The following is an 11,967-nucleotide window of genomic DNA, read 5'->3' on the forward strand; positions in this document are numbered from 1 at the left end:
CCCTCAAAAAAATTTTCAAATATTTCTATATTTCACATTAAGGCATATGTGAAAGATGATTCAATGTAATTAATTAATTTAAAAATTTCCAATGGTGAAGATTCAGATATAAATTATTATTCCAGTAAACTCTTAATTTATAATTTTTTTTTTTCTGTAGGATACCATAAATATAAGACAAAGTCCTACATTAAAAACTCCAGATGATAATAGAATATGATTAGGCAAGGCAGAATTTGGAATGCAGTTTCCTCATTTCTCACTGCAATCCTATAACCATAGGAATATCTATATTAAAGGTTCCAAATTGAATACTTTTCTTCTGCTACAGTTATCTAGATTTCTATTCTATTTACTAAGAATAATATTTTTGCCAGAGTTTTCATTGTTAAGGTATTTCAAATAAGAAGATCCAATTGCTTAGTCTCTGGTCTCTAAAAATCCATCCTGTCAGGATGAGAATTAATTAATACAGCTTTAATTAACTTTAAGTTTTCTCTTTCCCTTTTTCTCCCTGGTTAATTTGGTAGAGGGCAAAAAATAGAACTCAGATTAGTGTAATTTCGTCTGCCATGGCAGGGGGGTTGAAACTAGTTGATCTTTAAGGTCCCTTCCAACTCAAACTATTCTGTGTTTCTGTAATTTCTTAACTCATATCAAATCTTCTGTTTCTGTAAGACAAATTTTTGGGGTAATAATGACATGCTGCTACTAGCATGAATTTGTTAACCTAAAATATACCATTCATTAAATTTAATTCACTCAAAAAAATCCAGTTAATTTGCCTCAATATTTATCACAGTTGCAAATTGGGATTTTAGTTATTAAATCTTCGTTTTAATGGTCATTATACTTATCATATAGAATGCTATTTAAACAATAAGGCCCCATGCTTTTAAGATTTAAAGCAACCATTCAAGTTATCTTCACCACTGTTCTGCTATAATAATGCAGCAAATCTACATTTCATGACATAGAGATTTAAGATGAGATGGTACTATGTGCACAAGGGCATCTAATTGGAACAAAAAGGAAAGCAGTCAGAATATGAGGATATCTGGATTTAAGTGGGTTATCACCAAACTTCTTTGTAAATGCCTTAACTGAAGATATGAAATTTCAATTCATATAGAATCATAGGTGTGAAGATGTGAAATTACACAGGCTGTGTGATGTGTATAAATCCAGCCAAGAGCTTATCAGTTTATCACTGGGCTCATGTGGTAGCAGTGACTTGTACTGCAGCCTAAGCCCATCCTGAGATGGAGTCTGGAGTTGAGATGTGGACGAGGTGGAGGTAGAGGCCAAGCTTCACAGCTGGAAAAGCCTGCCCATCCTCAGAGCAGCCCAGCTCTTGGATGGGGACCATTCCAGCTCTGTGGTACACATGTCCTCCAGAAATTTAAGGTCAGGCCTGTTTTGGTAAAAACTACTTAGCTACATTCTAGTGCACAGTGCAGTTGGTTTCAATTAGGTTGTATTTATCAGAATTTTTGTGTACAATATTCTGTATTTATGGCTTGTATGTTGTAATTATTTTAACTGCTTGCTTAAAAAAATCTAAAACTTTAAGAATAGAAAGTAATTATTTTTTTTACCGAAGAAAAAAATATTGTATCTAGAACAGACTCTGTTCTATATATTCTAATAGACTCTAACTAATAGATATAATTATCTATTATATAGATAATATTTCACCTAGCTGCTGGTGTATTTATTTGTTATGCATATGAGGTGGCAGGTAACATGAAGCAAGCAGGTACTAATGCTGCCTTAAACTAACAACTGGTAAAAATCAAGTGGATGCTGACAGAATCACTTACCATTTGTGGAAGTTTCACATGTGTATAATTTTCAAAATTTAATTAAAATTCAGAATTTTTCCTGTCTACATTTTCTGAAATTTCAGAGTTCACTGGTCACACAAAGATGTGCAACAGTAGTGAAGTATGGGTCATATTCTTCAACTGCATGGCATACAAACTCTGAAGGTTCAAAATGGGGGGGAAAAATCTCAGCTAGGCTGTGTCAATTAACAGTGTTCTTTCCATGCTTAGTTTATTTGAGAAGTTCAACAGAGTGAAGTTTGAATTTATCTACCCAGCCTTCTCTTTTTCTTGAGTTTAAACTCTGGCAGCTCGTTGGGTCCCTTTACAAAACACAGTAAGACCAGCTTCAATGCCATTCATGTGAGAGACAGAAAACCTGAGCAGAAATACCTGACCTTAACCTACGTGAAGTGTCCACTTCATACTGCTTTGATCAGGGACATGTACTTGGACCCATAGCCACTGTTTTCAGATATCATGTGGACAACTATCAGGCCAAATTTTTCTTCTTCTCTCCCCTTTTCTGATTTCTGATTAGTTTAACTATGGTTGGGTAGCTGGAGAAGAATATTTTGCTATTAGCTGTGACCAGAAGTCCTACAGTATTTAAACAAATACTGCAAAACCCCATTAATATTGAGGTGCTGTGAAATCATACAGGACAGTAAGAGATGTCCATGGAAAAGATTGTCAGGGCTTAATTTTTCATAAAAAACTGTAGGATCATCGACACAATTTTTATAAAGCACCTTAGATTTTTGTTTTTATTAGGAAAAGATCAGAATCACACCTGTGATATTTCTGAAACTAGAACACCAGCATTTTCGTTTTATGGAAGTCTACTGAATTTTGTTTAATCCCATTTAAATTGTTATATCATGCTTATAACTGCATTGTTGAAAAGCCACTCACTTAGTGCTAATGAGTGTGTTTTGATACTTGACAATGACTTGACTTGGTTCCCAGGAAAGGGATGGGTGTACGGTGTATCCAAGATTAGTTGGACACAGCTTGGCTTACAACCCATGAATATTCATTCTTGAGGACTAGACATAGTATGGTTTTGGATGGTCTTCCTAAGGATAAAAATGGATGTTCTCTTAGTCTCTTGTTAGTAGAAGGTTTCTCACCTTCATTAAGCTACAAATTTCTAGCCAAACTTTTGCTGTCCAGAGAGTGTTATTTTTTACACTAGCATGCTAAGAGGGTGGGAGAAGTAAGGGGTCTTTTATCTTTTGCAAGAAGTTTAATGTTAACCAAGTTGAACACCATTTGCCTAGGTGCCCTGGAATGTCAAATAAGATGTAGAAATATATTTCTATGTAGAATATATGTATGAACATGTAGAATATGAATTAAAATAAATTATTTAAGATATGCTGTGGGGGAAATCACACACTATCTTCTGCCAGAAACAGTTGGGAAAGGACTTGGGAGTGTACAAAGCTGGTCTAAGAACAAGAAAGCAGAAGGACTGTTTGGCAATAAGTTGTTTTTATAGCTGAAGGTCTTCAAAATGGCAGAGGGAAATAGAGAAAGTTCATCAGTTGTCTGCATACAACCTAAAAGGTACCAAGGTCATAATACACTTTGAGACAGGTGAAGTCCACAGGATTTTTACACGTGCTGAGCACTTCCTCCAGCTGAGTGGTGTGTAGTTCCTTCCCATTCATCCACTAATATCCCATTCATAAGGACTTCATATGCTTTCAGACTGTGAGGATCATGCCCTACTATGTAATTGTAGGATACTGAATATATGGCAAAAAGGCAGTCACTAAATGATGTGCCGTTAATTGATCAAGTCTGATAAATCTGCTACCAGTCAGCCCATCATCAGGGAAAGTTTTAAGTATCTCTCTTTTAATCTCATAGGGAGGTAACCTGTGGTAGTTCCTTTTCCTGTTAGCAGGCAGCACATGCACTTCCTTATTTTGCAATCTACTATATGCAATGTCATTATGTCCTTGAATACAGTGTTTATTGAACTTTCTGACTGTTAATTCCTTTTGATTCACCTCTCTCCCTGTCATTGTCTTGAATTCTTCCCTTTTTTGATGATAGATTATTATAATTGGTGCCTGAAAAGTCACTTTTTCAGGGAGACTGGACATACTGACAGCAAGCCAACACAGCTGGTAGATCAGTGACTACCTTAGATACTTGCAGGAGCTTCTCAGTCCCCAGCTGTCAAAACTGAGATACTCCGGGCAAACTTTGGGATTTTTAACACTGTGATTATCATTGTCCTTTGGCAACCCATGGTTTGAGAAACACTTGTTTAGCAGAGGTGAAGTTCCCATTGAGTGACGAATTCCCCAAGAGCACAATTTTAGAAAGTGACAGAAAGCAGGTTTGTTTAACCTGGATTCAGAGGTGGTCTGCTGATAGTGGCAGAGGACCTGCGTGATTCCACAACAGTGCAAAGTCTCTGTGATAACCTGAGTTACAGCTACCCTTCTCTCACGTTTCTCTACAAATAAAATTATTCTTGGTAAAGGGTATGGGCCATAGAAGTGGTTTTGATGTTGGTATATCTACTTTGAATTTAAGAAAGAATGAAAGTATTTCCCCCCTATCTTGTGTGTCTATTGGTTTAGGTCTCTTGATCAGCCAGTCTTTAGTTAGAAGTTGCAAAAAACTGCTGGAAATCTACGAGGTTGTGTTACCTTGGTTGTTAAAAATAGGGCCAGATAGCATTTATAATCCATGTGTTGTAATAGTCACTGTATCCCTGAGATAACCCTGTTGTGCAAACAGGAAAATGCTGTTTGATCACAAGCCAAAGGAGGGGTTCCAACACTACTGGGATTTTCTCCATGGATCCCCATCCCTCAAGCTAGCCTGGTTATTGCTATGCTCATCTTGGTCTCTCCTATTTGAATGCCCCATTGAGTTAGGATCAGGGCACTGCTTAAAGACCAGGAAAAGGTAAGGACAGCTAAAGTCTGGTGTATTTGAGACTGAGCTAGAGTGAAAGGTGAAAAGTCAACGATCCTAGGCTGTGCTCTCCTCTCCTGCCACAGACACTGTTTGACATGTTCACATCTCTGTTCCTCTGTTTAACCCACCTGTCACGACAGTTACTCTCCACTTGCAATGATTATGAATAATGTGACTATTGCATAGCACCAGGTGTTATGCCTGGTGCCTTCCAAGAAAAATACATAAGCAAGTATTTGTTAATAGCTGCTCTGCTCCTTGTTTCCAGAAGGGAAAAGGAGAGAGGAGTAGATTGTCCTTGTGATAACCTCTTGTACTGCAGCAGAACCTGTCAGAAGAGGGCTGCAAACCATTAGGAACCCCAAGAAGAGACTGCATAGCCCTTCAAAACTGCTGGCATGGCTAGGAAAGGCACCTTATTCCCTTCTCTGCACTTCAGGAATTAGTACAACATTAAGTATCTTTGATGTAACACCATCCCTCTTTCCATCATCTTTCCCACGTAACTGTCTTCAGCCTCTCTACCACTCTCAAAGTGTTTTGAAGGGTTCGTTGAAATACTTGCTGTGAGACCTTAATATCCTTATTATTGGAAGATGAAGGATAAATGGTAATCACACAGATAAAATTATCTGGTTATTCTAGTTTTAGAAACACAAAAATGTACAGCAAATATTTATATAAAATTCAGGCAAAATACAGGTCAGAATGCTCCAGAAGGAAATAATTTCCGAGTGCACCAAGGACAGAATTTAAGAACAAGGCTAAGTTATGAAGCTCATCCTTTAAAGGAACCACTTTGAAACAGGCCATTATATTTCCTGTAATTATTTATCTGATTCCACCAATATTAATTGATAGATATTTACTGTTTCATGAGTGTTCACTTAACCTTCATCTTATATTAAAGAAATTGATACAGCTCAGGGTTTTTGCCCTAAAAGCTAATGCAAGGAAACTGACAGTAGCAAAGTCTTTCTCCCAGGACATTATTACTGGGGCAGATACAGCCGTGGGTGAAAGCCTGATGTAAAATCTGTTTAATAGCTAACTACCAACAAAACACTCTATCAACAGCATGGTTGGACATTAGGAAATTAGGGACAAATAAGTCTTAGATGTTGCTGTTAGGAAAGAGTGAAATTTGGCACTTACGAGGAATGTGGATGGATATCCTGAGATGCAAATGTATCATGTTCTGAATATGTGAAAGTCAATGTTGTGATCATGCTTTCCAGTAAACTAAGTTTTCTGTGACTCATGTCACAGTGGTCTGTTTTTGTATGGCACTGAGGCACCTTAAGGTGTGGTTTACCTAAATGAGTGAGTAACCCCACTGAACATGGGGTATATTTGTATGCTTGAAATTTAGTGTAAGTCTCATGTTGAACTGGCCTTGGAAACAAAAAGGATATCTTCTGGGGAAAGGAGAGGTTATGTTGTGGTTGAGAAGGAAGGCGAAGACTAATTCTTTGAGAGAGCAGTTACTCCTCTTCTATGTAGTAATACCCAGGGAAAGAAAAAGCAGGAACGTGTGCTATATTGTGCTGTGGAAGCTGCTCGTGTCTAGACGTGTAATGTGACAATGGAAGTCAAATATACAGTACCACAGGTTACTGGGATAGAAAAGTATGTGAACGTGAAGTAGATGTGTACATGATCACAATGCAATTCCACGTTTTTATTCACCTTTCATATGGTGAAATAAACAGTAGTGTAAATAACACTATGATATAAATATTCTCACAGGAGTTTTATACGTGAGCTTTTAGTACTTGACTTTTGGCATGTAAACATGACAATTTCTGTAAGCGGCTAGTGACAATTTTTGTGTGTGCTTGTGGGACACAAAATTTCTATGAAAGAAGTTGAAAAGCAATTGTTGCACAGCTCCTATAAACCCCTAAGTCTTTCCATTAAGCCTCAGTGTCTCAGAAGCCCTTATGTCTACAAAGGCAGAAACTACAGTGCTTTGGTGGCTAGAGGAAGATTGCATTGTATGTATGTGTGCTTGCTTCCATGTGTGTGAGTTCACAGCTGTGTTTTGGAGTCTGTACCATAGACAGGGAAGGTAATATAAAAGGGAATATACAGGTTTGGAAAATACAAATGCAAGCCAGTTTTTGTGCTGCTGTTGGTTGTTTAGTTGCTTAGAGCGTTGTGGTTTATCCTGAAAAGATGAGACTTATACAAGTGTATGCCTTGGAAACTAGTTAGACAAGGTCCTGGTGCAAGACAGTAAAAGTTGTGTCTGGGCTGGAATGTTTTTTATAGATTGCACTTGGCACAAGGAGGAGAAAGAGTTACCACAGTTGGTAGCAGGGAGACACAGTGTTTCATTCCCCATGCAAACCAAAGTGAACATATGTCCTCTAATTTCCTATGGCCTATGTCAAGAAGAGTATTTATTGCTAATTTAAAAGCATACAGAAAGGTAAATGCAGGGACCATTTTTTCCCCCTTGAGTTTGCATAGGAAAATAATTAAAGGCAAACATTGTATGTTATAAGGAATATATTGGTCTGCATATGGCATTGTTTTGTTGCAAATTACAAACCCAGTGGCCTGATCCTGCTGTCACTGAAGTGAATGGCACATTTCCTATTGATTTCAGGAAAAGAAAGAGCAGATTACAACCCAACATGAGACAGGTGAAAGCTGCTCCTTTAGAAGTATGCTACCCAATATATTTAGGCTCCCAAATTACTTTTTCTTAGTGTCCTGGGAAATAGATGGACATGAACAGCACGTATTAAAAGTGTAATGAAGATTGTTTAAAGATGTAAATGTTGCCTTTAACATTGCTGAACCAAAAACATAAAAGATTCTGCTAGTGCATGAAAGTGAAACTAGCTGAGAACAAAAGTGAAACCAACAGGCAACTCTCACTTCCCAGACTGAGTGAAATGCAGAAATCCAAAAGTGCTGATGTTTAACAGTAAATTTGAATTTTTAAATTTATTTTACTTTTATTAGTGTGAAAAACTGTTGCTAGTGATCTAGATAAAAATTTCTCTTAAGACAGATGTTTTCTCATGATGGTATCTCTTTAAAAAGTCAGAACCAATTAAAAATACCTTTTTTTTTTTCCTTTATGATATTTAGGGGCATCTGTACACGTTACCCTCTTTTTCTTTCTCACGCATTTTCCTTTTGCATGAGTTGTATCACAGACTTATAAGTCATGTACTCTTAATATTCTGACAGAAGCATGTGCTAGAACAGGACAGAATTGACCTTGCTTTACAAAAGTATTGGTGACTGTAATCAGCAAGTTTCTAGAGAAGGGAAAAAAAAAGTGTCTTTAAAAATATATGAATATGATGGTCAAATGTGTTTAATTGATAAAACACCAGAGAATGAGAGGCAGTGTAGCAATGGGGAGAGACAGACATTCAGTTCTTCCTGCCCGATCTAGTAGGATCAGCAGGAGACAAATGTACAGGAAAGTGGGGAAAATCCAAACAAAACAACAGCAGAGGGTAAAAAAAAGCATTGGACGCCATGGACAAAAAGGGAGAATGGAGGAAATAAGTGGTTTAGATAAGTTAACTTTGTGCAAAATTCTTCCTTGGTTCACATTTGTCAGTGTCTAGGAAATTGTGTGTAAAAATACATGTGCGGCAACAGTCTGCTGTAGATCTAAGCAGTATGAGGAGGGGAAATACGTGGAAGGAAAAGGGTAAGAGATGACAGATTTTTTTTTTTTTAAGGCAGTTTAGTCATGAATACTACACCCTACAGTGCTGAGGCTTTCTGACCATGATTTATGTTGATAAAGCTTATTAAATGACAAACTGAAGCAAGGTGGTTTTTAAAAAAAATTTAGCACACTGAATTTGCACTCATTATCTTAAACATTTTTCCCTCTCACATTTGTTTGGAAAAGTTTAGAGGGAAAAGTGCGGGGGGGACGCTGTATAGGCAGTGATTTTAGCTGCTATTTACCTCGCAGGTGGAGGGAGGAGATAGAAGTCTCAAAACTACAGGCCTATGTAAATTCTGCAGCATCAGAAGTAAGTACAAAATAATACAAATCACAGAAAAATGGATAAAGCAAAGACCATATTTATCTGGGAAGGTATTCAACTTTCAAAGCAGAGGAGGGAAAAGTTGCTGTGGGAGGAAATATCTCAGGACTTTTCCCCTCATGTAAATGTTTTTTAAAAGATTTCAATGTATGTAAAATTTATTTTTTTTTTAAAATATAAGATCATACCACCTGCAGATTAAATGTTGCTAATGAGATGGAGCATTCAGTGATATAGAGGCCTCTAAGAAGTGAAAACCAGACCTGGGGAATCCGGTACTTCAATTGACAATGTATGGAACTAATTTTTGACATGTGTACCTGACTTATCAAAACAAATTTTGAGGACTCAGACTAGAATGTAAAAAGAGTTTTTAAAATGCTTTTCAGACCAAAAGGGCCAGATAATTTGAATGTTGAAAAATGTGCCTGGGTATACAATAATTGTAAATCTATTCCCTGTTACGTTACAGAGAACGTGGCACAGCCCCTGTTGTGGGACAGAAGGACGGACATCCGAGGGACATGGGCATCTTTTCTCAGGTAACCCGCTCTTACTGATGCCTTGAGAGAGAGAGAGAAAAATAACTTTTCTGTTCAGATTAAATAATACCTGACCTTTTGGCCTTTTAGATTTTGGTGTTTATTGACATTTCAGACAAACATAGATATTTTTGTTTTATTTTGAGAGAGGTGAGGAGGCAAAGTGTTGTGAGGAAGTTTAATGCCAAGTCTCTCTGATGTCCGATCGGTTACAGGAGAGCAGCAGTGCTGACAGTGGTATACTAGATTTTCCCATTAAAAGATGCAAATGATAGGATATTACAGAAAGATCAATGTATTTGTGAACTGTGCTGTGTGTTTCAGTTTGCTTCATATTAGAACAGCTAATAAACTGGAAGTAGATGCTACAATCTCTGGTTGGTCAAAGGCAGGGCTAGAAAAAATAGTTCTTTCTAATTGTGTATGGTTTTATTGTGTTGACAAATATATTTGATGTGGTAGCAATTAAAAGTAGTCTGTTTTGATTAAGTTGAAGGGCCGAGATTTGGTTTTAAAGCATGCTGGTTAATTAAGCAAGAGTCAGTAAATGGCATAAAGCTCTAGATAGGATGCTTTTTGAGAAAAATGCAGTTGCTTGAGGTCAAATTAGTCAATAAGTAAAATTTTCTCATCAGGAAAGAGTCTATATTTCTGAGGTATTTTATACTTTGTGTAAGCTTTTTATACACCAATAGATAGAGCAGCTGTGGTAAAGTGTTGGAGTTGCTATTGTGTTACGGTACGTCACTTGTCCTTCCTGGTTTGAATTGTTGATTCAACTCTGATAATTAAGACAATAGAGAAATGTAAATTCCATTTATCAAATGGGATGTTTGTAGCACTGAAAAAAAGTGAGAGATTAAACATGATTAGAAGTCTCTAAAATCTATAATGTTGTTCAGTAGCCTTTGAAAAGGCAGAAATCTAAATACTAATATTTCTACAGGCAAAATAATATACATTATCTAAAATAAAGTATAAACTGCTGTTAGAAGAGTTTTGAAATAAATAGTATGTGCAGATAGGTAGTTAGGATTTTAAAGTATTTTTCTTCCCCTATTCTCTCTCCTCAAGAAAAATAGAAGGATTTCTTTCAAATATAAAAGGAATAAATAAATACAATTGGAATGAAACATTATGCTAGATATTTGGTGAAATTTGTTTTCTTATTTGTTTTCTGGTTTTAAATGTAAGTGCTGTGAAATAGTTCAGATCTCAAAGTTTGTGGGGAGGAAATGTTTCAGCATCTTTGTTCATACCTGAGGAATCCATTTTAGAAGTCTATTTTCCCTGTTTGCAAAATACATTTTTATTAGATCTATGTATTTGGGTTAAGACTTACTTAAAATTACTTAATTAGGTTATACTGAAATTCTAAGTGATTTAAAAAGAAGGATTATGGTAATATGACAAAACATAACACTATTTTCATTGAAATTCTTAAATAAAGCCCTTTTAACATGCCAATTTAAAAAATCTATAAATTTAGGGTGTTAAAATAGTACAAAATATAAAAAGGCTGAACTTATAATGGATTGTATAATCCTGTACCAGTGAGCAGGGATTTTGTAGGTACGTCTGGAACATGGCAGGAGGTCATTCACACCTTCAGTTTGGTTTTGAGCATTTCTCTTGTGCTATTCTCCTTCTTACTACTTTGTAATGTATATGTAAACACTTATAAAATGTTTGTGGTTGATTTGTAAAGAAAAAATGTAGAGAAAGAGGTAACAGTGTAGGTGCGCTAAGCTAGATGGGGACTGATTGTGTTTTCCCAGGAAATTCTGAAAAATATACCAAAGTAAAAATTGCTACAGTAAAAAATAAATTCTAAATAATTGTATTCATGCTGTTGGAAATAATGTGGCTGTGAATTGTCTTTAAAAACCTCCTGTAAGTGTCCGAAAACAGTGCAATATAAAAAGGTTTTCCAATTGTGTTTTCTCTAGATAAATCTATGGGCTTGAATGATGATTTCAGGGGCAGGGTATTAAAAAAATGAACTTTAAAAAAGGAGCTATGTATGTGCTTTTCTCATAGATAAGTTGTGGGGTTTTTTTCTAAAAAGGAAAATGTATATGTGTTTCTTTCCTCTGTGTTGTTTATAGTTTGAAATAAATAATAAATTTGTAGTGATTTTTTTAAAAAGACGTATTTGTATGAAAAATCTGGCAGTAGGTTTGTTTTACTTGTAATTTAATATTGGAGAAATAGCAGAATGTTTCTGGATATTTGCATTTGTTTCAGAGATTGGAGCCTAAGCCAGATTTCTGTGTAGTCTGTCAGGCAGTTACACGTCTGAGCATGTTACAGTCTGTAGCACTACAAATTAGAGCTATTTGACTTTTATTTGCTGCATGATGCTTTCATTAAAAAAAAAAATTTGCAAATAAAATAGAAGAATAAGAGGTGAGCTCTGCATGTGTGCGGTGGCTGCTTCAAGGTGCAATGCCGAGCTGTTTAGGGGGGCCGGGTGAGACCCAGAAGGTTTTACTCTGAGATGCTGCTTTTGCCTGAACTCGTGCTATCTGCCCCTGTCCCTCACTGACTTTATAAATTGATTCTGACTCTCCGAGATGTTTTTTAGTTCCTGGCAGGGTAGTTGGCATGCACATTGTTTAC

This window comes from Sturnus vulgaris, chromosome 6 (assembly GCF_052056855.1).
Source record: "Sturnus vulgaris isolate bStuVul1 chromosome 6, bStuVul1.hap1, whole genome shotgun sequence".
Classification (NCBI taxonomy): Eukaryota; Metazoa; Chordata; class Aves; order Passeriformes; family Sturnidae; genus Sturnus; species Sturnus vulgaris.